Source organism: Eptatretus burgeri, chromosome 3 (genome assembly GCF_056783735.1).
Source record: "Eptatretus burgeri isolate ZD-2024b chromosome 3, Ebu_testis_v1, whole genome shotgun sequence".
In the NCBI taxonomy this organism is placed as follows: domain Eukaryota; kingdom Metazoa; phylum Chordata; class Myxini; order Myxiniformes; family Myxinidae; genus Eptatretus; species Eptatretus burgeri.
Window position 1 is genome coordinate 131,028,223 of NC_140963.1, and position 25,320 is coordinate 131,053,542.

General features: G+C 43.9%; 1 pseudogene across 1 annotated transcript in view; it reads left to right on the forward strand.

Annotated features, from left to right (window-relative positions):
- Window positions 1-4,880: 4,880 nt before the first annotated feature.
- The window catches only part of LOC147030983 (uncharacterized), a 55,003-nt pseudogene continuing 34,563 nt past the window's right edge, over window positions 4,881-25,320 (forward strand). Inside the window, exon 1 of the transcript XR_015056609.1 lies at window positions 4,881-5,001. The product of XR_015056609.1 is annotated as an uncharacterized LOC147030983 (transcript). The remainder of the gene's footprint in view (window positions 5,002-25,320) is intronic.

A 25,320-nucleotide genomic window follows, 5' to 3' on the forward strand; every position in this document is an offset into this window, starting at 1 on the left:
AATATAAATCCTGTTCAACTCTGAAGTCAATAGAATGAAAAATGACGATTTTAGAAATTTGACCTCAAGATGACATTTAACCCTTTGACTTCAAAATCAAAAGGCTTCTAATTTGTGACTACCTCTACGGCAAGGTAAAGTTTCATGATAATCGATTTAGAATTGTGACCTGGAGGTGATTGACAGATATGGAGACAAACAAAAATGGTCAGAATCACATAGTCGATATATATATATATATATATATATATATATATATATATATATATATATATATATATATATACACACACACACACACACACACACACACACACACACACACACACACACACACACACACACACACACACACACACACACACACACACACACACACACACACACACACACACACACATATACATAGGGGAGAACAAGTATTTGATAAACTGCCGATTTTACAGGTTTTTCCCACTTACAAAGCACGTAGAGGTCTGTAATTTTAATCATAGGTACACTTCCACTGTGAAAGACAGAATCTAAAACAAAAATCCTGAAAATCACATTGTATGATTTTTAAATAATTAATTTGCATTTTATTGCATGAAATAAGTATTTGATACATCAGAAAAACAGAACTTCGGCCGAAGTCACATTTGCTATACGGCGGCCGTACACCCTCTGAATTGACAAACGTGCGGCGGCCGCAGAGTTTCTGCGGTGGCCTCAGGGTGGCCCTACGGCGTTTGGCTATATTTTACAGGCCGTAAGGTCGCCGTGGAATTATAACACGGAGTTATAACTTTTTTCATTTCTACGTAGCATTTCTACGTTCGCCGTTTCATTTCTACGTTCGCCGTAGCAATTCGACAAGCCGAAACAAAAGAGATGGTAAAAAAAAAAATTAACACATGTGTTACGTCCGTCTGGCCGCACGTTCACCTTAGGGCCCCCTGCGGTCGCCTTGCGGGCACCTTGAGGCTACCTTGCATTTGCCTTGAAAATTCTATGGCCGCCGCAGGGCCCCCTTAAGGTCACTGTGCGACATCAAATCAAAGACCATACGGCAACCCCACGTTTTCGGTCTCCACAATTTCTAAGACCTAAGGCGTAAGTCGCATTTGTTCTACGGCGGCCGTACGCCCTCTGAATTGACAGAAACGTGCAGCGGCCGCAGAGTTTCTGAGGTGGCCTCAGGGTGACCCGACGCCGTATGGCTATATTTTACAGGCCGTAAGGTCGCCGTGGAATTATAACGCGGAGTTATAACTTTTTTTCATTTCTACATTCGCCGTAGCAATTCGACAAGCCAAAAAAAAAAAAAAAAACTGGTAAAAAAATAAATAAAAATTAACCCATTCGTTACCGTCCGTCTGGCCGCACGTTCGCCTTAGGGCCTCCCTGCGGTCGCCTTGCGGGCACCTTGCATCTACCTTAAATTCTATGGCCGCCGCAGGAACACCCTAAGGTCACTGTGCGACATCAAATCAAAGACCGTACGGCAACCCCACGTTTTTCGGTCTCCACAATTTATAAATACACCGTGCGGCTCCCCGAAAAATAAAAACATATGTGACTGCTACATTGTGTGACCGTGGAAATGCTGTGGCCGCCGTATAATTGCTAGTGGCCGTAGATTTTGGAGACCCCACGGCCGCTGTGGCAAATGTGACCTCGGTCTTAATATTTGGTACAGAGATCAGACGTTTCCTGTAGTTCTTAACCAGGTTTGCACAGACTGCAGCAGGGATTTTGGCCCACTCCTCCATACAGATCTTCTCCAGATCCTTCAGGTTTCGGGGCTGTCGCTGGGCAACACAGACTTTCAGCTCCCTCCAAAGATTTTCTATTGGGTTCAGGTCTGGAGACTGGCTCGGCCTCTCCAGGACCTTGAGATGCTTCTTACAGAGCCATTCCTTATATTAGTTGCCCTAGCTGTGTGTTTCGGGTCGTTGTCATGCTGGAAGACCCAGCCACACCCCATCTTCAATGCTCTTGTTGAGGGAAGGAGGTTGTTGGCCAAGATCTCGCGATACGTGGCCCCATCCATCCTCCCCTCAATACGGTGCAGTCGTCCTGTCCCCTTTGCAGAAAAGCATCCCAAAGAATGATGTTTCCACCTCCATGCTTCACGGTTGGGATGGTGTTCTTGGGGTTGCACTCATCCTTCTTCTTCCTCCAAACACGGCGAGTGGAGTTTAAACCAAAAAGCTCTATTTTTGTCTCATCAGACCACATGACCTTCTCCCATTCCTCCTCTGGATCATCCAGGTGGTCATTGGCAAACTTCAGACGGGCCTGGACATGCGCTGGCTTGAGCAGAGGGACCTTGCATGCGCTGCAGGATTTTAATCCATGACGGCGTAGTGTGTTACTTATGGTTTTCTTTGATACTGTGGTCCCAGCTCTCTTCAGGTCATTGTCCAGGTCCTGCCGTGTCGTTCTGGGCTGATCCCTCACCTTTCTCATGATCATTGAAGCTCCACGAGGTGAGATCTTGCATGGAGCCCCAGACCGAGGGAGATTGACTGTTATCTTGAACTTCTTCCATTTTCTAATAATTGCGCCAACAGTTGTTGCCTTCTCACCAAGCTGCTTGCCTATTGTCCTGTCGCCCATCCCAGCCTTGTGCAAGTCTAAAATTTTGTCCCTGATGTCCTTAGACAGCTCTCTGGTCTTGCCCATTGTGGAGAGCTTGGAGTCTGATTGATTGAGTGTGGACAGCTGTCTTTTATGCAGATAACGAGTTCAAACAGGTGCAGTTAATACAGGTAATGAGTGGAGAATGGGAGGGCTTCTTAAAGACAAAACTAACAGGTCTGTGAGAGCCGGAATTCTTACTGGTTGGTAGGTGATCAAATACTTATTTCGTGCAATAAAATTGCAAATTAATTATTTAAAAATCATACAATGTGATTTTCAGGATTTTTGTTTTAGATTCCGTCTTTCACAGTTGAAGTGTACCTGTGATTAAAAATTACAGACCTCGACGTGCTTTGCAAGTGGGAAAACCTGCAAAATCGGCAGTGTATCAAATACTTGCTCTCCCCACTGTACATACATACATACTTGCAAATCTTCGACATTTGGTTCACGAAAAAGTAAGTGACCACTATATTCGTTATTGGTGTGTCTGTCTGTCTGTTGGATAGTCGATCTAGTCTACCTTTATTATCAGTATTTCCATCGATATGTCTGTCTATTCGGTCCAGTGCTCCGTTAATACAATGGCGATTTCGATGAAACTTGGTTGGTAGGTTTATACCATGACCTAGTTGTGTGGACCCATCCGTTACCCAGCAACTGACCTTTGAAATTTTCAAAAAAACTTTAAAAAAAATTTCTTTCGAAAATCCAAAATCGGACCACAAGCGACAGTGGGCAGTACATTCAGCCATATTGTCAAAAATTTCCAGCCGGATCCTATGAAAACTGTCAGAGACGATAGACTTTGAATGAACCCTGGTCAAAAACAATAAAAAAACGAAGTTTGTTATATCTGAGACTATGAGTCAGATATACATGAAACTGGTATGGTAGGTTCATGGTATGTCCTAGTTATGTGTGAGAACCGTTGCTATGGACCCCTCCGTTGCCTAGCGATGGCCAAAAAACCTCTAAATGTGGGGGTATTTTAACGAAAAAACAATCTGCAGCATTAACCCTTGAAACTAGAATCATGAATTTTCTTGTGCTTAATCCTCAGGTCATTCCCCATCGAACGGGCCCATCGCGTCAGGTTCTATTGGGTAGTCGACTACCCATGTCTGCCTACCGGCTTGTCTGTCTGTCCCGAGCATAGCTCCATGGGTTTTGATCCGATCCTGATAAAATTTTGGTGGGAGGTTTATATCATGATCGAGTTTGTGTTTTCCTGAGAATGGGCATGGTGCGCCCATTATGGGCAGAGCCACACCCAAAAAACATGTGTTTTTAGGGGGTAGCCGATTTCAATTTGCATCTTCTCTGAGGGGGTTTGTCGAATCTGGCAGGGGTTTTGGTATTTGGTTAGCCCAATGGCACCTGCATAGCCCCACAGAGCTCTTTTTTTTTTTTTCATTTTCGTCCCAAGTTCAAGGTCACAAGGTCACGAACTTAGAAAATTGTGAATTTTGACAAAAATCATACGACCGCCTAAACTTTGAGAGCAAGGATGACAATATTTTTCTATGCATAATCTTGAGGTCATTCCCCACCTAAAGTCTGGAAACTATTTTTCTCTATCTCGAACACCTTGCCCGTGGCGCCCCCTACAAGTTTGTTTTTAAGCTGATTTCATAAAAGTATGGATAATCCGAGGAGTGCGAAATGCCATATAGCCTATTATGATGTTTTATTGTTCCTGGAATATTCCAGAGGAAGTTTTGCACCAAAGGTCATAATCCTTGACGTTTGACCTTTAAAGTTCACAAAGGTCAAATTTTCAAAGTTGTGGGAATCAAACCGGGTTTTCGACCTTCTTCGACGAACTAACTCCATTAAGCTATAGCACGTATCCTGTTTCCTTATTTTAATATCCACAACATTGTTTTGTGACCTTTTAAAGGTTATGCAAAGGTCAAATTTTTAAAGTTGTTGAACAAAACTGGGTTTTTGACATTTTGCAACTGATAACCTGTCACTCGTACCACATCATGTTGATCATTTTTATAACTTGGTCAAACATTATCACATTGTCTCATCCTTGACTTCTGAAACAATCTACATCGCCAAATTCCGCTCATGAACCATTGCCGTCTCCAGACTTGTTATATTTTTGCTTTTTGCGATTTTTTTTTTTTTTTTTTCAAATCTTCGATTTGTAATTCTCCCTCAAGACGATTTACATTGTTTTACTGATTATTATGATTTTATATATAGATGTTGGTTTCAATGAAATTCTCGTGTGTTCTCGTTTCAGACCCATTTCGCTTTGAGAACGGCGTCCAGGAACACAGCTCGTTCTCAAATAGGGAATTGTACGTTGTGTAGAAGTTTGAGACTCGCTGGTTATTGTCACAGAGCAAAAGTGGAACCGATGTGAGTACTATTTTGTGTTTCTCTCTCCCACTCCTCTTGTCTCCTGCCTTGTTCTATGTTTCTGTGTATTCGCACTGACATGAGCCTCGACTTGGTAGACAAATTTTTTTTTATGATGGGATCCACAATCAAGGGGAAAAGCAAACAAGACAGAGCATTTAACAATGTTGAGCTTTGTCTGGGTATTTTTCCGTGTTTCCTTTCAAATGCCAGGCTGCCTGTGGTCACCATATCAATGACAATCTGCATGTGGACACACACACACACACACATACACACACACACACACACACACACACACACACACACACACACACACACACACACACACACACACACACACACACACACTCGGTGTTTCCTTTCAAACACCGCGACGTTCTGGGTCGCAATATCAATGTCGATCTGTGTGTGGACTCGCACACTCATGCAGTTTCGGTGTTTCCTTTCAAACGCTGGGCCACCTGAGGTCACTATATCAATGTCGATCTGCATATAGACTCACACATTCACCGACACACACACACACACACACACACACACACACACACACACACACACACACACACACACACACACACACACACACACACACCTCTCAGATCCCTTTGGGAATGGGCGAGTCAAATAAGACAGGTCAGCATCCAACAAGTTAAATAGAACATCCATTAAATTTCCAAAGACTAATTTCTATCATGCACAAGTCACAAGGACGTGAGGAGGACAGACAGTCACAAGAGCTCCGACAAAAGACAACTGATCACAATTATGATCATTATTCGTCATGTAGAACAACTTCTTCAGTAGTCGACAATGGTCCACAGAGTCACAGGTAGTTAAAAGTACAACGAAAGCCATTCATTCTTTCCATAACCCATTCATTCTTTTACACGCGACGTCATGCTCAGTACTTGTCCCGCGCCTGTCTATCCACGACGAAAAGCAACAGGCTCCCTGACTGTGTGCTGCTCCATAGGTGGTGTGAGGCGGTTCTCAGCTTCTGATGGTTCTTTCCTGGACCAGGTGGGTCTGCAATTCTCATCCTCTGTTTGTCCTATACCTCAAAAGTGCACCCACTCACACTATTTGGTCATATTGTCGGCGTGAGCTTCAGGCATGGGTGTTTTGAGCATGATTTTCAACTAGGTATGCATTCTAAAAACATGAGTTCAGTTCCCTTTCAAGGAACTTCAGTGCAGGAGGCCATTAGGCCCATCAAACCTGCACAATGGTTGCCAACCTATGGTTAGGTGCCAGAGTTCTATGCTTGTAAGTGCTGAGCATCGAGCAAGGAAGCAGCACATGTCATTTTTGATGTCTTTGGGATGACTCAGCCAAGGTTCAAATCGCTGACACCCGAGCCAAATTCCAAACTCCTGCTCTAACCCACAGGGGGCTCAGATGAAATTTGGTGGACAGGTTGGGTGTGTGACGAGGCTGAATTGATTCGATTTTGGTGAAGATCCGGATCCGAGAATTTTTCAAGTGATCGTTCACCATTGAGAGATGGGGCCAAAAACGATACATCACACGATATCTCAAAAAAGTTGTGTACGGGTTATGACAAAACTTGGTGGATGAGTTGAGTCGGTGACAAGAACAATCCGATTTGATTTTGGTTAAGATCCGGATTCAAATCCGACCTATCATTGAGATATAAAACGTAAACTGTTCAACCTGGTGAAAGTATGTGCTCGACTCGAGTGCCATTCTAGTTTATTTTGTAACAAGAGCGAGAATTGCTTTGCAATGCATGTCTCCTACCAACGTGGTATTTAAGTCCAAAAAGGCCATAACTGGAAAATTGATGGAATGCCCTGAAACTCGAACTTGTCCTGTAACTTATCAAAATATAGCCATGTGCCAAGTTTCAGTTGAATATGTTAAAGGATGTGGGAAAAAGTCTGAACCACGGGTGGGATGGACGCAGGGACAGATGCATGCATGCACACACGGACGGACGACCTATAGTCCCCTCCGGTGAAACCGGGACGGGAATAAGACTGCGCAACAAGCAACATCAGGTTAATGCAATATTGCCATACGTCCGAAAGGGTGGTGTAGTTGTGGCGCACTTACTTTTGTGCCGTCTCGTCCGAGTTCGATTCCGGACGACTAAAAAAAAAAATCGATCATCGGATTGATGCTTCCACAGGCATGGTGATGAATCACAAAGTGCATCGTCTCTCAGACAGATTTTAAGCTGGGTGTCCCATCTGCTAGTATTCAGTTGGAGGACGTTAAATATCCAAGAATTTCCACGGTGTCTTTCACAAAAAGTAAGCAACTTATCATCTGTAGTGGTTCGAAACCAAGGGCTGTGGGATCTTTGATTGAGGTAACTGTGCAGACTTGTGTGTACGAATAGTAAACTTCTTCTTCTTCTTCTTGGACCCATACTCTTGAACAGAGCATTGGAACTTCCAAAGCCGTTTTTCCTTGGCTATTTGGCACAATCTTGGACAGGTCACCACTCCAACTATTTCTTGGAGCACAGCTATGCCAACGATGCTGTGCCCCTCTGCCAGTGCACTGCTACTCATTTCACCGACCTCAGGAGGATGACAAGCTGAGTCGACCCCAACCAGGCGTTAATTATGCAGCCAACAGGGCTCGAACTCAGGACCCTCGGATCCCAAGCCAGCCACCCAAACCACAAAGCCAACACCAAGCTTTCACGAAGAGGAAACCACTGTGAGTAAATTATCCCACCGGTAAACTACCCCAATTCCACTTCCTATGAACAGGGCTGGCAGGATGGCCTATCCTCGAGATGTGCACACTCGCCTCTGAGCTGTGTCGTCTGAGTTCGAATCCCGACCTATCTATAAACTGCCACGCTGGTGTTACTGCGCAGTCCACGCTCAGGAGGTAAAGCCGCCGGAGGACAAGTCTGCCAGCCCTGGTCATTGGTGGCGGATGCTGAAGATCCCACGGTGTCTTTCACGAAGAGTAGGCGAGCCGTTTTTCGATGTAAATTCAAACATGACATGGGTGTGTTACTACACGGTATTCCCAATTAACGTTTTTTCGTAAACTGCAGTCAAACGGCGAAGCCGCGCAGCCTTTCGACCCGTTGGTGACGTCACAATCGTGTCGATGTTAATTAAATATTACCGCTTCAATTGAACACGTCGACGAGTAAGAAATTGCGCTTCAGAATGTATTTATCACCACGAACACGTGTATGAATAAATAAATAATTAGAGGTAATAAGCTGTTCAAAAAGTTCTCGGAAACGAGACGGTCATTCAAGAGACGGCAGTTTTATCCTCTTTCGATGCGTGACGCGTGTGAAAGTAATCGATAAACAAGGAAATGAATTTATTCCGATGTAGGAGTTTTTCAATACACTCTTCGATCCCATTCCTCGGACTTTTGTACATACGTGCGGAGTGCGGACGACGAGGAGTTCGACGGAGCAAGATTGGTCCACACGTGAATAATTGGAAAACAAGAAAGTTTGTCTGACTAATTACTTTCCATTTATCTTGTACGTACGCATGAAGTTTAACAAACTAGAACATTCGTCTCGGCGTTCATCCCGACATTGGTCATAAACTCATATTGACATTTAAATTTGAAATGAAAAGTCTCCCTCAACGGGAAATTACTGTAGAATGGCTTCTCCGAGATAGCCACGTTGCCAAAGCAACGCATGGCTTTGGGCACCAAGGTTGCCTCCGCCGAGGCGGCGGGGTGTTTCATCGACGTGTACGCCGTCCCTCGACGTGGACGTTAAACGCGAGTCCTGTCTCGCGGCATGAGCCGGTCGCCGTTAAAGACCCCACTGTGTCCTTCGCGAACATTAGGTGATCCAACTTCCAAATTCCTGCTCGAATCGATGGGAGCACTGCATCAGGGACACAGACGCGCCCGAAGAGCCAATGAAAGAAGAAGCAAAAGATGAAGAAGAAGAAGAAGGCGCTTTGTACAAAAGTTCGAGCCCTCATAACTCGGAAAAATAATAAAGCTGCGAATTTAAAGAAACCGCAACGAATTTATTTTGTCTGCATTTGTCGCATCGAATTGGAGATAATTTTTTGGGGGAAAAACGAAGAACTGGGTATGAAATGCAAATACCCATAAAACATTTTTCCAAATGAATGCTCCGTATCACGGTTTATTGATTCGGATGCAGTCTGTGGCTGCTTGGTTGCATCATTTTCTGGGGCACGGCCGTGCCACTGATGCTGTGCCCCCCCTGTTACCAGCACACTGCGACTCATTTCACTGACCTCAGAAGGATGACAGGCTGAATCACTCCCACCTGGTGTTGATTCAACAACGCGATGAACAGGGGCTTGAACTCAAGACCCTCAGATCTGAAGCCATGAAGCCAACACCAGAGGATTCTCATCACAGTGATGCGTTGTCACACACACAATCACTCCCACACCTACACAAGGACTACAGACTACAGGTAATGATATTGTCACGAGTCTGGCCGGTTAGGTTAATCCCCCCCCCCTCCCAACCCAATTGTGGTGGACGGGTGGTTAACACCGACCAAGCTGGATCGCTGAGCGGTTTTCCTTTGAGAAGACGTGATCCTCGGAGATTATGGGGCGCGGGAGGGGAAGGGCAGCACGGACGGAGCAGATGGAGGCACAGCATAAGGGGTTTATATTCGAACCCACGACAGACACACGGACATCAGCAACTAAAAATAAACACGGGGATTTAATGAAATTAGAAGAAATATTCACAAGGGTAATAGGTCAAAATTTAATAATAAAACGTGAGGTCAATTAAAGTCTAAAGTCGAGGCACCTCTACACACGGACTTGCAGACAAAGAAAACGAAACAAAATCCTCCCTTTATTCTGGCACTTAGCTTTGTCCAGAGATGGTCTTTTATGAACTTTGAGGTCGAGGTGCTTCATTGTGCGCAGGACACGCCCGAAATGGCGCCGAGCCGCTCTCTGGGTGGGAAATGGATGTGAGGTAATTAGTGTGGCAGTATTCAACGCCAGGGCTCAGGAACCGCCGTGTGGCTTCTTCGATTGTGCTTGCCGACGCCGCTGCTCTCTGCAGAATGGCGCAACTCGCTTCGGTGACACACATGAGGCTTCGTGGTCGGTCTCACACGACCCAGCCAAGAGTCAATGGCCAGCGTCTGCTTCACCACATGAACCAATTTGCCTTAGCACGAATACAAGAATCGTGCCGTCTTCGTCATGCGTGATGTGTCGAAGGAAAGCCAGCTATAATGCTCTGTTCTTACACGCCAACTCCTATCTCCGTCGTCTCTCGAACGCTTGTCTCACACTAAACTCAACCCACCAAAACCATCTGCTCTTCTTACTCGCTTCTGACGTCACACCCATCAATCATCCACCTCTGGGCGTGGCTTGTTGGTATGAAGCCGGGAAGGCGAGGCTTCTGCCTGCTTTGCACGTTTGGCTCGCTTGTTTTAAGGATGTGATTCCTGTTATTGCTGACTTGTAAATACAAAAACATAGGAAAAAGGTCACAGGAGGCAATTACATGCTGCAGGAAATTGGCCTTAATCCCTATCTAATTAACGCGGCACCACACCTCCCCCCCCCCCCCCCCGTGTGGTGACGAGGACCACTTAAGCTCAGTTCCCTACTTAATTTACATTGATATGTCTCCGACACGTCCACGGACCAAACAACTCTATTCCATCCTAACTTTGCTATGAAATTCTTCCATCTACCCCCTCAAGCGTAACAGTCATTGTGGTGTGGTGACATCATTGCAGTGTGGTGAATAAGTGTGGATATTGTAGTGTGATGAATCAAGCCTGGTGTTGGCTTAGTGGTTAGGGTGGTGGCTTGGGATCCTAGGGTCCTGAGTTCAAGCCCCGTTGGCCACTGAATTAAAATACACCAGGAGGCTGACTCAGCCTGTCATCCTTCCGAGTTCGGCAAAATGAGTACCAGTGTACTGGTAAGGGGGACACTGCATCAGCGGCATAGCCGCGTCCCAACCAATGATGCAACCAGCAGCCACAGGCTGCACTCAATAGAGAGGGTGATGAATATTTGGTGAGTACTTTAGTTCCTCAGCCTGGTATTGGCTTAACGGTTGGGTTGTTGGCTTATGATCCTTGGGTCCTGAGTTTCAGCCCCTGCCTACCGTTGAATTAACACCAGGTGGGGTTGACTCAGCCTGTCATCCTTCCGAGGTCAGCGAAATGAGTACCAGTTTACTGGAATAATAACCATTCGGGGTAACTTGCGTCGGAGTGGTGACCCATCCAGGACTACTACTTGCCAATGAAACTGCCTCAGCAGGCCGATGCACCTTACGAAGTGAAAGGAATGGTATGACAAGTACACCACCCCCATGTGAAATAAATAAATAACAAATCCTCCAGCAAGCGACAGAACTGCGGCTCTTTTGGTACAATGCCCCCATGCAGCACATGGAGATGGATTTGGAGTGAGCAGTGTGCAATAATTGACAGATTCATTATTTATGAAATTAAATAAATTCTGCAGGCGTAAAATAATTGATTTCTCAATCAATTGCCAAATGGCGTACCTAAGCCACACCTGTTTCATCTGAATCTGTAACTCTTTGAAAATGAAGTACTTCGTCGAAAAATTAATTAATCAATAAATGAAAAATACACTTTATAACCAAATCACTTGTTCACTCTTGTGTTCAAACATGAGCCTCCACGCATAAAAGGTGCCCGAGATATTGCCCAGATGAGAAACAAAATAAATAAGGAATTAATAAATCGATAATAATTAAGTAATTAATCAATTGATTATTCAAGAAATAAAAACTACTGTTTTTGCCAAAGCACATCGTCACTTTTGTTCCCAAATTTCAGCTTCCGAGCTCAAAGGATGGCTGAGATATCGCCCGGACAAACAAACAAGCAGTCATAGACTGGTACTGACGAAATCGTCAACTTCACCTCTGACCTTGTCTAATAAAAGCTGTCTCTAGAGAAGGTAGCGACACAAACCAGATGTTTCTACGATGATTCTGTACCAAACCATCAAAAATCGAATGTTTGACCTCACTGTGATCTTGACCTTTGACCAAAATCGAATCAGCATGAGCCACCACCCTCCTGAATCACGTGGTACAATTTGACATTGGTAGCTTCTTCCGTTCTCGAGTTATCTGTACCAAACCTGTACCATCTTTATCGAAAACACCGTCAGCGCGCACACAGAAAACCTTTACGTGGGTCAACGACGCGTCTGCTCAAGCGGAATGCATCACGTGATGACCCGTGACGCGTCGAGTGAAATATTTTTTTATACAATCTTAAAACGTCTCAAACATCCGATTTTTACCAGAATTTCGACAACCGAGTTTTAAGTGTCCGAAGCGATCGCAAAAACCGAAGCTAAAACGAACTCGAAACGTCGAGCGAAACAAAAATATTCCATTTCTCCACATTAATTTATGGAATTATGTTTGACATCACTGTGACCTTGACCTTTGACCGATTTTAACCAAAATCTAATCAGCGCGAGCCATCACGTGGTGTAATTTGACATTGGTAGCTTCTTCCGTTCTCGAGTTGTCGTGCCTACAAACAAACAAACAAACGGAAGTGATCACTATACTTACGAAATCTTTAGATTTCGTAAGTAACAAGCAGTCATAGACTGGAACTTACGAAATAGTCAACTTGACCTCTGACGTTGTCTAATAAAAGCTGTCTCTGGAGAAGGTAGCGACACAAACCAGAAGTTTCTACGATTATTCTGTACCAAACCATCAAAAATCGAATGTTTGACCTCACTGTGACCTTGACCTTTGACCGATTTTTGACCAAAATGTAATCAGCGCTAGCCCTAACCCTCCTAAATCATGGGGTGTAATTTGACATTGGTAGCTTCTTCTGTTCTCCAGTTATCGTGCCGACAAACAAACACACACAGATGACGGAAGTCATCAATAATTATCAATATACTTCCGAAATTTTTACATTTCGTAAGTAACAAGCAGTCATAGACTGGTACTTCCGAAATCGTCTACTTGACCTCTGACTTTGTCTAATAAAAGCTGTCTCTCGAGAGGGCAGCGACGCAAACCAGAAGTTTTTACGATTATTCTGTACCAAACCATCAAAAATCGAATGTTTGACCTCACTGTGACCTTGACCTTTTACCGATTTTGAGCAAAATGTAATCGGCGCTAGCCCGCACCGTCTGAAATCATGTGGTGTAACTTTACATTGGTAGCTTCGTCTGTTCGAGTTATAACTTTTTTACTTAATCTTCAGATTTCGTAAGTATATTGATGACTTCTGTCCTCTGTTTGTGTGTTTGTGACTTACGAAATCATATTGATGACTTCTGTCATCTGTTTGTGTGTTTGTTTGTTTGTTTGCAGGCACGATAGCTCGAGAACGGAAGAAGCTTCCAATGTCAAATTACACCACGTGATTCAGGAGCGTGATGGCGAGCGCTGATTAGATTTTTGTCAAAATCGGTCAAAGGTCAAGGTCACAGTGAGGTCAAACATAATTCCGTAAATTTATCTGGAGGAATGGAGTATTTTTGCTTCGCTCGACGTTACGAGTTCATTTTAACTTCAATTTTAATTTTGTCTTCGGTTTTTGCGATCGCTTCGGACGCTTAACACTCGGTTGTCGAAAATCGGATGTTTCGGAGACATTTTAAGATTGTACAAAAATATTTCACTCACTGCATTACGGCTCGTCACGTGGTGCAGCGCGCTCGAACAGACACGTCGTTGAGTCACGTAAAAGTTTTGCGTGTGCGCGCTGACAGTGTTTTCGATAAAGATGGTGTTTAAAAGTCATTTTTATCCCAATAGAGGTTATTGTCGCATGCCTGACTCGCAAAGCCGTCGGTTTATGTAAAGATTGTTGGTGGATGGCCGAATATTCCGGTTTTGTGACTGATAAAATAATATTAAATAATTGTGGGGAGAAATGGAGATTTTTGCTTCGGTCGACGTTACGAGTTCGTTTTAACTCATATCGCAATTCTGTTTTCACTTTTGCTAATGGCTTTGTATGCTTCACACTTGGTTATCGAAATTCTGGTAAAAATCGGATGTTTTATGAGATTTATGTCGGGTATCGTATCTGAAGCTTCAGTGAAGATTATGCTAATGAGCGGGATTGTAACACACGGCATTACGCGCTCGTTTTAAAGTCGATTTCAATCCTGTCTTCACTTTTGGCAACGGTTAAGTATGCTTAACACTCGGTTGTCAAAATTCTGGTAAAAATCGGATGTTTTATGAGATTTATGTCATGTGTCGTATCTGAAGCTGAAGTGAAGATTATGCTAATGAGGGGGATTGTAACACACGGCATTACGCGCTCGTTTTAAAGTTAATTTCAATCCTGTCTTCAATTTTGGTAATGGTTAAGTATGCTCAACACTCGGTTGTCGAAATTCTGGTAAAAATCGGATGTTTTATGAGAGGTTTGGTGTAGAATCATCGTAGAAACTTCTGGTTTTCGTCGCTACCTTCTCTTGACAGCTTTTATGAGACAAGTTCAGAGGTCAAGTTGACGATTTCGTAAGTACCAGTCTATGACTGCTTGTTTTGGATGTTTGACCTCACTGTGATCTTGACCTTTGACGGATTTTGACCAAAATCTAATCAGAGCTAGCCATCACCCTCCTGAATCACGTAGTGTAATTTGACATTGGTAGCTTCTTCCGTTCTTGAGTTATCGTGCCAACAAACACACACACAAACAAGCAGTCATAGACTGGTACTTACGAAATTGTCAACTTGACCTCTGACTTTGTCTAACAAAAGCTGTCTCTCGAAAGGGTAGCGACGCAAACCAGAAGTTTCTACCATGATTCTGTACCAAACCATCAAAAAATCAAATGTTTGACCTCACTGTGATCTTGACCTTTTACGGATTTTGACCAAAATCTAATCAGCGCAAGCCATCACCCTCCTGAATCACGTGGTGTAATTTGACATTGGTAGCTTCTTCCGTTCTCGAGTTATTGTGCCGACAAACACACACACAAACAAACAAACAGAGGACGGAAGTCATCAACATACTTACGAAATCGTTAGATTTCGTAAGTAACAAACACACAAACAAGCAGTCATAGACTGGTACTTCCGAAATCGTCTACTTGACCTCTGACTTTGTCTAATAAAAGCTGTCTCTCGAGAGGGCAGCGACGCAAACCACAAGTTTTTACGATTATTCTGTACCAAACCATCAAAAATCGAATGTTTGACCTCACTGTGACCTTGACCTTTTACCGATTTTGAGCAAAATGTAATCGGCGCTAGCCCGCACCGTCTGAAATCATGTGGTGTAATTTTACATTGGCAGCTTCTTCCGTTCGAGTTATAACTTTTTTTACTTAATCTTCAGATTTCGTAAGTATATTGATGACTTCTGTCCTATGTTTGTGTGTTTGTGACTTACGAAATCATATTGATGACTTCTGTCATCTGTTTGTGTGTTTGTTTGGAGGCACGATAACTCGAACGGAAGAAGCTTCCAATGTCAAATTACACCACGTGATTCAGGAGCGTGATGGCTAGCGCTGATTAGATTTTTGTCAAAATCGGTCAAAGGTCAAGGTCACAGTAAGGTCAAACATAATTCCGTAAATTTATCTGGAGGAATGGAGTATTTTTGCTACGGTCGACGTTACGAGTTCGTTTTAACTTCAATTTTAATTTTGTCTTCGGTTTTTGAGATCGCTTCGGACGCTTAACACTCGGTTGTCGAAAATCGGATGTTTCGGAGACGTTTTAAGATTGTATAAAAATATTTCACTCACTGCATTACGGCTCGTCACGTGGTGCAGCGCGCTCGAACAGACACGTCGTTGAGTCACGTAAAAGTTTTGCGTGTGCGCGCTGACAGTGTTTTCGATAAAGATGGTGTTTAAAAGTCATTTTTATCCCAATAGAGGTTATTGTCGCATGCCTGACTCGCAAAGCCGTCGGATTATGTAAAGATTGTTGGTGGATGGCCGAATATTCCGGTTTTGTGACTGATAAAATAATATTAAATAATTGTGGGGAGAAATGGAGATTTTTGCTTCGGTCGACGTTACGAGTTCGTTTTAACTCGTATCGCAATTCTGTTTTCACTTTTGCTAATGGCTTTGTATGCTTCACACTCGGTTATCGAAATTCTGGTAAAAATCGGATGTTTTATGAGATTTATGTCGGGTATCGTATCTGAAGCTTCAGTGAAGATTATGCTAATGAGCGGGATTGTAACACGGCATTACGCGCTCGTTTTAAAGTCGATTTCAATCCTGTCTTCACTTTTGGCAACGGTTAAGTATGCTTAACACTCGGTTGTCAAAATTCTGGTAAAAATCGGATGTTTTATGAGATTTATGTCATGTGTCGTATCTGAAGCTGAAGTGAAGATTATGCTAATGAGGGGGATTGTAACACACGGCATTACGCGCTCGTTTTAAAGTTAATTTCAATCCTGTCTTCAATTTTGGTAATGGTTAAGTATGCTCAACACTCGGTTGTCGAAATTCTGGTAAAAATAGGATGTTTTATGCGAGGTTTGGTGTAGAATCATCGTAGAAACTTCTGGTTTTCGTCGCTACCTTCTCTTGACAGCTTTTATGAGACAAGTTCAGAGGTCAAGTTGACGATTTCGTAAGTACCAGTCTATGACTGCTTGTTTTGGATGTTTGACCTCACTGTGATCTTGACCTTTGACGGATTTTGACCAAAATCTAATCAGAGCTAGCCATCACCCTCCTGAATCACGTAGTGTAATTTGACATTGGTAGCTTCTTCCGTTCTTGAGTTATCGTGCCAACAAACACACACACAAACAAGCAGTCATAGACTGGTACTTACGAAATTGTCAACTTGACCTCTGACTTTGTCTAACAAAAGCTGTCTCTCGAAAGGGTAGCGACGCAAACCAGAAGTTTCTACCATGATTCTGTACCAAACCATCAAAAAATCAAATGTTTGACCTCACTGTGACCTTAACCTTTGACCGATTTTGATCAACATCTAATCAGCACGAGCTATCACCCTCCTGAATCACGTGGTGCAATTTGACATTGGTAGCTTCTTCCGTTCGAGTTATCGTGCCTACAAACGCACACAAACAGATGACGGAACTCATCAATATACTGACGAAATCTTTACATTTCGTTAGTAACAAGCAGTCATGGACTGGTACTTCCAAAATCGTCAACTTGACCTCTGACCTTGTCCAATAAAAGCTGTCTCTCGAGAAGGTGGCGACGCAAACCAGAAGTTTCTACGATTATTCTGTACCAAACCATCAAAAATCGAATGTTTGACCTCACTGTGACCTTGACCTTTGACCGATTTTGACCAAAATGTAATCAGCGCTAGCCCTAACCCTCCTAAATCATGGGGTGTAATTTGACATTGGTAGCTTCTTCTGTTCTCCAGTTATCGTGCCGACAAACAAACACACACAGATGACGGAAGTCATCAATAATCAATATACTTCCGAAATTTTTACATTTCGTAAGTAACAAGCAGTCATAGACTGGTACTTCCGAAATCGTCTACTTGACCTCTGACTTTGTCTAATAAAAGCTGTCTCTCGAGAGGGCAGCGACGCAAACCAGAAGTTTTTACGATTATTCTGTACCAAACCATCAAAAATCGAATGTTTGACCTCACTGTAACCTTGACCTTTTACCGATTTTGAGCAAAATGTAATCGGCGCTAGCCCACACCGTCTGAAATCATGTGGTGTAACTTTACATTGGTAGCTTCTTCTGTTCGAGTTATAACTTTTTTACTTAATCTTCAGATTTCGTAAGTATATTGATGACTTCTGTCCTCTGTTTGTGTGTTTGTGACTTACGAAATCATATTGATGACTTCTGTCATCTGTTTGTGTGTTTGTTTGTTTGTGTGCAGGCACGATAACTCGAGAACGGAAGAAGCTTCCAATGTCAAATTACACCACGTGATTCAGGAGCGTGATGGCTAGCGCTGATTAGATTTTTGTCAAAATCGGTCAAAGGTCAAGGTCACAGTGAGGTCAAACATAATTCCGTAAATTTATCTGGAGGAATGGAGTATTTTTGCTTCGCTCGACGTTACGAGTTCGTTTTAACTTCAATTTTAATTTTGTCTTCGGTTTTTGCGATCGCTTCGGACGCTTAACACTCGGTTGTCGAAAATCGGATGTTTCGGAGACGTTTTTAAGATTGTATAAAAATATTTCACTCACTGCATTACGGCTCGTCACGTGGTGCAGCGCGCTCGAACAGACACGTCGTTGAGTCACATAAAAGTTTTGCGTGTGCGCGCTGACAGTGTTTTCGATAAAGATGGTGTTTAAAAGTCATTTTTATCCCAATAGAGGTTATTGTCGCATGCCTGACTCGCTAAGCCGTCGGATTATGTAAAGATTGTTGGTGGATGGCTGAATATTCCGGTTTTGTGACTGATAAAATAATATTAAATAATTGTGGGGAGAAATGGAGATTTTTGCTTCGGACGACGTTACGAGTTCGTTTTAACTCGTATCGCAATTCTGTTTTCACTTTTGCTAATGGCTTTGTATGCTTCACACTCGGTTATCGAAATTCTGGTAAAAATCGGATGTTTTATGAGATTTATGTCGGGTATCGTATCTGAAGCTTCAGTGAAGATTATGCTAATGAGCGGGATTGTAACACACGGCATTACGCGCTCGTTTTAAAGTCGATTTCAATCCTGTCTTCACTTTTGGCAACGGTTAAGTATGCTTAACACTCGGTTGTCAAAATTCTGGTGAAAATCGGATGTTTTATGAGATTTATGTCCGGTGTCGTATCTGAAGCTGAAGTGAAGATTATGCTAATGAGGGGGATTGTAACACACGGCATTACGCGCTCGTTTTAAAGTTAATTTCAATCCTGTCTTCAATTTTGGTAATGGTTAAGTATGCTCAACACTCGGTTGTCGAAATTCTGGTAAAAATCGGATGTTTTATGAGAGGTTTGGTGTAGAATCATCGTAGAAACTTCTGGTTTTCGTCGCTACCTTCTCTTGACAGCTTTTATGAGACAAGTTCAGAGGTCAAGTTGACGATTTCGTAAGTACCAGTCTATGACTGGTTGTTTTGGATGTTTGACCTCACTGTGATCTTGACCTTTGACGGATTTTGACCAAAATCTAATCAGAGCTAGCCATCACCCTCCTGAATGACGTGGTGTAATTTGACATTGGTAGCTTCTTCCGTTCTCGAGTTATCGTGCCGACAAACACACACACAAACAAACAAACAGAGGATGGAAGTCATCAACATACTTACGAAATCGTTAGATTTCGTAAGTAACAAACACACAAACAAGCAGTCATAGACTGGTACTTACGAAATCGTCACTTGACCTTTGACCTTGTCTAATAAAAGCTGTCCCTCGAGAAGGTAGCAACGCAAACCAGAAGTTTCTACGATGATTCTGTACCAAACAATCAAAAATCGAATGTTTGACCTCACTGTGACCTTGACCTTTGACCAATTTTGACCAAAATCTAATCAGCGCTCGCCATCAACCTCCTGAATCACATGGTGCAATTTGACATTGGTAGCTTCTTCCGTTCTCGAGTTATCGTGCCTACACACACACACACACACACACACACACACACACACACACACACACACACACACACACACACACACACACACACACACACACACACACACACACACACACACACACACACACACACACACACACACACACACACACACACATATATGACGGAAGTCATCAATATACTTACGAAATCTTTAGATTTCGTAAGTAAAGGCCCAGTCACACTTTGACGTTTTCGCCGGCAATGGCAACGTATTAAAATGTAAAATGCTGGCTTACGTTGAACTTTTGATGTTTTTTTTAAAGATTCGGACGTATTCATAACGAGTTGGTCATATGCATAACATATTAGTAACGGACACAGAACGTTTCGTTGTGTTATCGATAAATTATACCAACGAATGCTGAACCTGTTGTCGGCCTTCACAACCTATGCCCAACGATGTCTAACTTAGGCATAGCGCGCTGCATGCATCGCCGACGATGACGTGACGTAACCTATTAAAAACCTGCCGCACAACGATTCAAATCATAACCGCCGCAGAAATGGAAGTGTCAACATCGCAGTCGCACCTTGGCGATCTTGCCAGCATATGCCGACCTCTGAAAAATGCGTCTATAACGCTGGCGCACGTCGAATACGGCATGGGTAAGATTGGTATGCGTGAATAGAACGCTAAAGTATGCCACCATACGTTGTATTAAATGGAGTACGTCTTGTAATTTTAAACATGTTGAAAATTTTACGACGTACTTGCCTTATGACACACGCTCCACATGCGATGGGAATAAGTTGTACGCACGATATGCGATCATTGACACACGTTACTTGAAAGGTACTTATAAGTCAAAACACGTCAAGGTAATGGTTAGTGTCAGTGTTCCAGACTCCCGGTTTTTTTTTTTTTCTTCAGTATGACGGTGTTCAGTGTACAGTGCGGTTATGATTTAAATCGTTGAGCGGCGGCCTCTTAATTATATTATATTACAACCGCACTAGAAATCGAAGTGTCAAAATCACCATCATACCGAAGGAAGGAAGGAAGAAAAAAATAAAAATAAAACCAGGGAGTCTGGAACACTGACGCCAACCATTACCTTGATGTGTTTCGACTTATGAGCACCTTACAAGTAACGTATGTCTGTGTGTCACCGATCGCGTAACGTGAGTACACGTTACTCATAGGTTAGAAATAAGTTTCGGGTACGCTAACCATTACCTTGACGTGTTTCGACTTATAAGTAACCTACAAGTAACGTGTGTCAACGATCGCGTGACGTGCCTACAACTTATGGCCAGCGTTATGCGGAACGTGTGAGTCATACGCTGGCATACGTCTTAAAATTTCAAGCATGGAAAATTTGAGGACAACCGAAAAGTACGTTTAAAGCCAGCGTACTACGACGTATGGCAGTGTTTTTCAGCGTGCTCTCAATGTTATCAAAACTTACCCATAACGTATTTGACGTGTTCCAGCGTTTTAGACAAATTTTCAAAAAATCGGCATAAGCTGGCTAAAACGTCTAGGTGTGACTGGGCCTTGACAGAGGACGAAAGCGATCAATATACTTACGAAATCTTTAGATTTCGTAAGTAACAAATGGAGTAATAACAGAGTTCTCCTTTCCTTCAGTGCCCGGTGATGACATCATGCATCGCCTGCACACGGAATTGGGAAGGAGCGGTGTATAATAATGATTACTTTAGTTAATGGGAAGGAAATATCACATGACAAGTTCTGTTTTTGCATACGGCAGCTTGGCTGCCGAGTAGCTGTCATTTCTTGGAAGCACGGCTGTGCCAATGATGCTGTGCCCCGATACCAGTACACTGGTCCTCATTTATTTGACCTCGGAAGGATGACAGGCTGAGTCAACCCCACCTGGTGTTAATTCAGCAGCAAACAGGGCTCCAGCTCAGGACCGGAAACCCGCCACGGTAGCTGCGAAGCCAACACCAGGCTTAACATGACGAGTGTACGCAAATCAAAGTCCAAGTTGGTGAAAACGACTGCGTCATCCACAGCCACAGATTGTATTCTTTGTTTCAGTACGAGGCTCTTCTTTGATTGTATGCAGCACAAGGCTGCAGGGTATCATTGGCTGAGGGCGTGGTTGTGCCGCTGATGCAGTGCCCTCTGCTGGTTAGGGCAGGAATTTGGAACTTGGACCAGGGTGCTGGCGATAGCTATGCTACTCTTCTTGAAGGACACTGTGTGATCTTTAACGTCCACCAACGAATGCTGGCAGATGGAATGGTCGTTCAACGTCCATCCAAGGGACATATTGATGAATCGCCCTGCCTGTGAAACACTGGGATGACTTTAATATAGTTGCGTCAGGATTCAAACCCAGACTCGACAGCTTACAGGCGAATGTGCGTACCTCAAGGCTATCGTGTCAGCCCAGCAAGAGTAAGGTGGATACGTGATACTGGTCGTCTGGAATTGTTAACATTGGAAGACATGCACTTTTGGAGAGTTTCAGTGAACTTCCTCAAGGTTTCTCTCAACGAGATGGTCGACCATCCGGTAGAGATCTTGTGAATGATCGAGCTGAAAGGACCGGTGTGAATATTTCTTCAGAGATCCACATTTGTGAAAGGTGTTCTCAATGCACGGATGTGGAGCTGTTCAAAAAACCTTTGCTGGCATTCACAAAACCTCGACTGCATGATCGACCATTACACGGAGACCATATCCGGTCTGAGGCCTGAGATATGTGGCACTCGTATGACAACCAATCACAGTGGCCTATATCAACATGTGACTGGAGGCCAACAACGGAGCATTTTACTTTTACACAAGCAATGCGATTCAATCACATTATTTGCATTTTACAGATCACATCTTTCCTCTGTTTCTCCAATTGCTCTTTAGCGGTCCCAATAACCCCCCCCCCTTCAGTTCTAGACCAAGTCATTCACGAACTGGCTGTCCAGGCTTGGCGTTAGACTGTGGCGGGTATTTGGAATTTGTTCATGGTGCCGGTGACAACTCACCTACTCTTCACGTAGGACACCGTGGGGGAGGTCGTTATTATCCATCCACAACCAGGGTCTTCTCACTTAACCGTGCCATGGACGGCTCACACATTTTTACCTCGCCCTTCACGCGAAACACCAGCACGGTAGTTTACAGCTGGGTCAACATTCTAACCCAGGCTCGAAAGCGCAGAAACCAGTCCGCTCATCTATAATATCCTGCGAGATAATTCGGTCTGTTCTTATTTTATTGTTCCTGTAATCTGATAATGTTTCCTGGATCTTCCAGAACCGCCAATCCTCTCCTTCAAGGAAAACAAGCTCAAATGAGCGAAGATCCTCGTCCTCTTAATGATGTCATAAAAACGAATATGGTGTCATTGTTATGTATCAGGTTTGCGATAAATTATCTGTGCTAATGCCTGGCTTGATTCCCGCAAACAAAATTCAAACAGCTTGCCTAGTTTCGGAGATAATGGTATAGGCGATTTCCATTAGCGGCGATATTATGACGTCAACTTTTTTTTTGGAAGAATTTCCAAAATCGGAGATGGTTACTTTCTGCATATACATGGCAAGTTTCACGAAGATCCGATGGAAACTCTGGGTTGTGAAACAAAAAATAGGAATGACGTCATAATTGATATGACATCATAGTGATGTATCATATGTGCAGTAATTCATCTCTGCTAATGTCCTGTTCGATTCCCACAAACAGAATTCAAAAAGCTTGCCTTGTTTAAGATAATTTTTTAGGCGATTTCCATTAGCGGAGATATTTTGACGTCAACTTTTTTTTTGGAAGAATTTCCAAAATCGGAGATGGTTACTTTCTGCATATACATGGCAAGTTTCACGAAGATCCGATGGAAACTCTGGGTTGTGAAACAAAAAATAGGAATGACGTCATAATTGATATGACATCATAGTGATGTATCATATGTGCAGTAATTCATCTCTGCTAATGTCCTGTTCGATTCCCACAAACAGAATTCAAAAAGCTTGCCTTGTTTAAGATAATTTTTTAGGCGATTTCCATTAGCGGAGATATTTTGACGTCAACTTTTTTTTTCTAGGAGGAATTTTCAAAATCGGAGATGATTACTGTCTGCGCAGGGTATTTCGATACATATATATATATATATATATATATATATATATATATATATATATATATATATATATATATATATATATATATATATATATATATATATATTGTTGTGGTTACCAGATTCGCAAACCACCATTCAGGTCCCTTAGGTGAGGTATCTCGGTAAGTACATGTGTAGTTAGGCCCGAACCCGTTGTCTAGTGGGAATACATGTCATTTATGCGAGCTGCGACTCTTCAGGATAGCCGTTTTTCTTTTGCTATCTTTATTTTGGACCAACCGCCATGATTACCACCACAACCACAACATCAACCACCAACCACAACCACCGCTTCACCACAACCGCCACGACCTTCACGTCACACCTCGCAACCGTAGCATCGCCACCGTTCTTGCCCCGCTGTGGGTACCGGTGTTGGACTCGTGCAGGGCGCACGTCGAACAGCGTGTACAAAATCACGGATTTTGTGCTTCAAAAACGGATCAAAAACGACACACGCCCACTTTTTGCCGTCCAATCGGTGAGCGAGGGGCGATTTGGCCCCGCCTCCAGAACGATCGATATATGCAAATTTGTGGATCAAAAAGCCTTCACGCCCACTTTTTCTCGGGCCAATGGGGAGCGAGGTGAAAGGTCAAAGGGAGGGGGTCAAAGGCGAAGCTACGGGGGGATAAAAGGACCGCGGTCGGTCGGAGAGAAGAGTGTGGAAGTCTGGAGCCCGAAGCCTGCAGTAGCTGGAGAAGCTGAAGAGAGTCGAACGAGGAGAGCCCAAAGAAGAGTCCAGGGTGGAGAGTCCAGAGGCGGAGAGGAGGCAGCGGCGAAGGCAGATGAGGGGGTGCTCGCGACGGTGCCGGGAGCTGCACGCCGGAGGAAGGCCGGCAGCGCGACCTGGCCGAGGTGGAGACGCACACCAGGGATAATAAAGATCCTCTATACCCCGAGCATCAGCAACCCCCTCCTGTTTCCCCCCGCGCTGAGATAGTGCGACCAAGGGGGCCCCTTTTCCCACCCCCTGCCTGACACTGTCCGCGAGGCCCGCGGAGTGAGGCGCCATCGCCGCTCCGCGTCTCATCACCAGACGGGTAGGCGCGACCCGGTCTCGGCCTCAGGCCCGCCTCATCCTTGAGGGTATTTCTTTTCCTTGGTTTTGGGTATGTGTTGTCGGCGCCGTCTGTGAAGTAGAATTGTATAAGTGTTGCCGTGTGCTCGGTAGTCGGTATTAGCTCTGCACTGTGTTTTCACTTTTATATTTGCTTTTTGTGTAAATTGCATTGTGTTTTTTTGTGTGCTTTTGGTGGAATTGTATTTGTGTGCTTCCCGTGTGCCGCGAATAAATGTGCTTTATTGTTGAACTGTTCTCCCGCTTCGCTTCGTCTTTTCCCCCATTGAACCCTCATCTTGCTTCACGTAAAGGGTTGGTAGTGGGCTGAATACGCCCGATAATTAATCGAACCGTCGAGGTCGACGATAACACCGCTCGGTTATTCTGATAGTACGGAACGGGTCGCTTAAGTGGCCCGTGTCCGAAGTCGACCTGCGGCGAGGTGCGATCGCCCGGTCTACCCTCCGCGTGGGTACTTAGGTAGGTCGAATTTGGCGAGCAACCCTATCCCACGCGGGGGCTGATTGGCTCGATCGCGGTGAGACCGAAAGGTCCACCCGTGACTGGTTCCCGGCGTTAGTCCGAGAGGGTCACGAC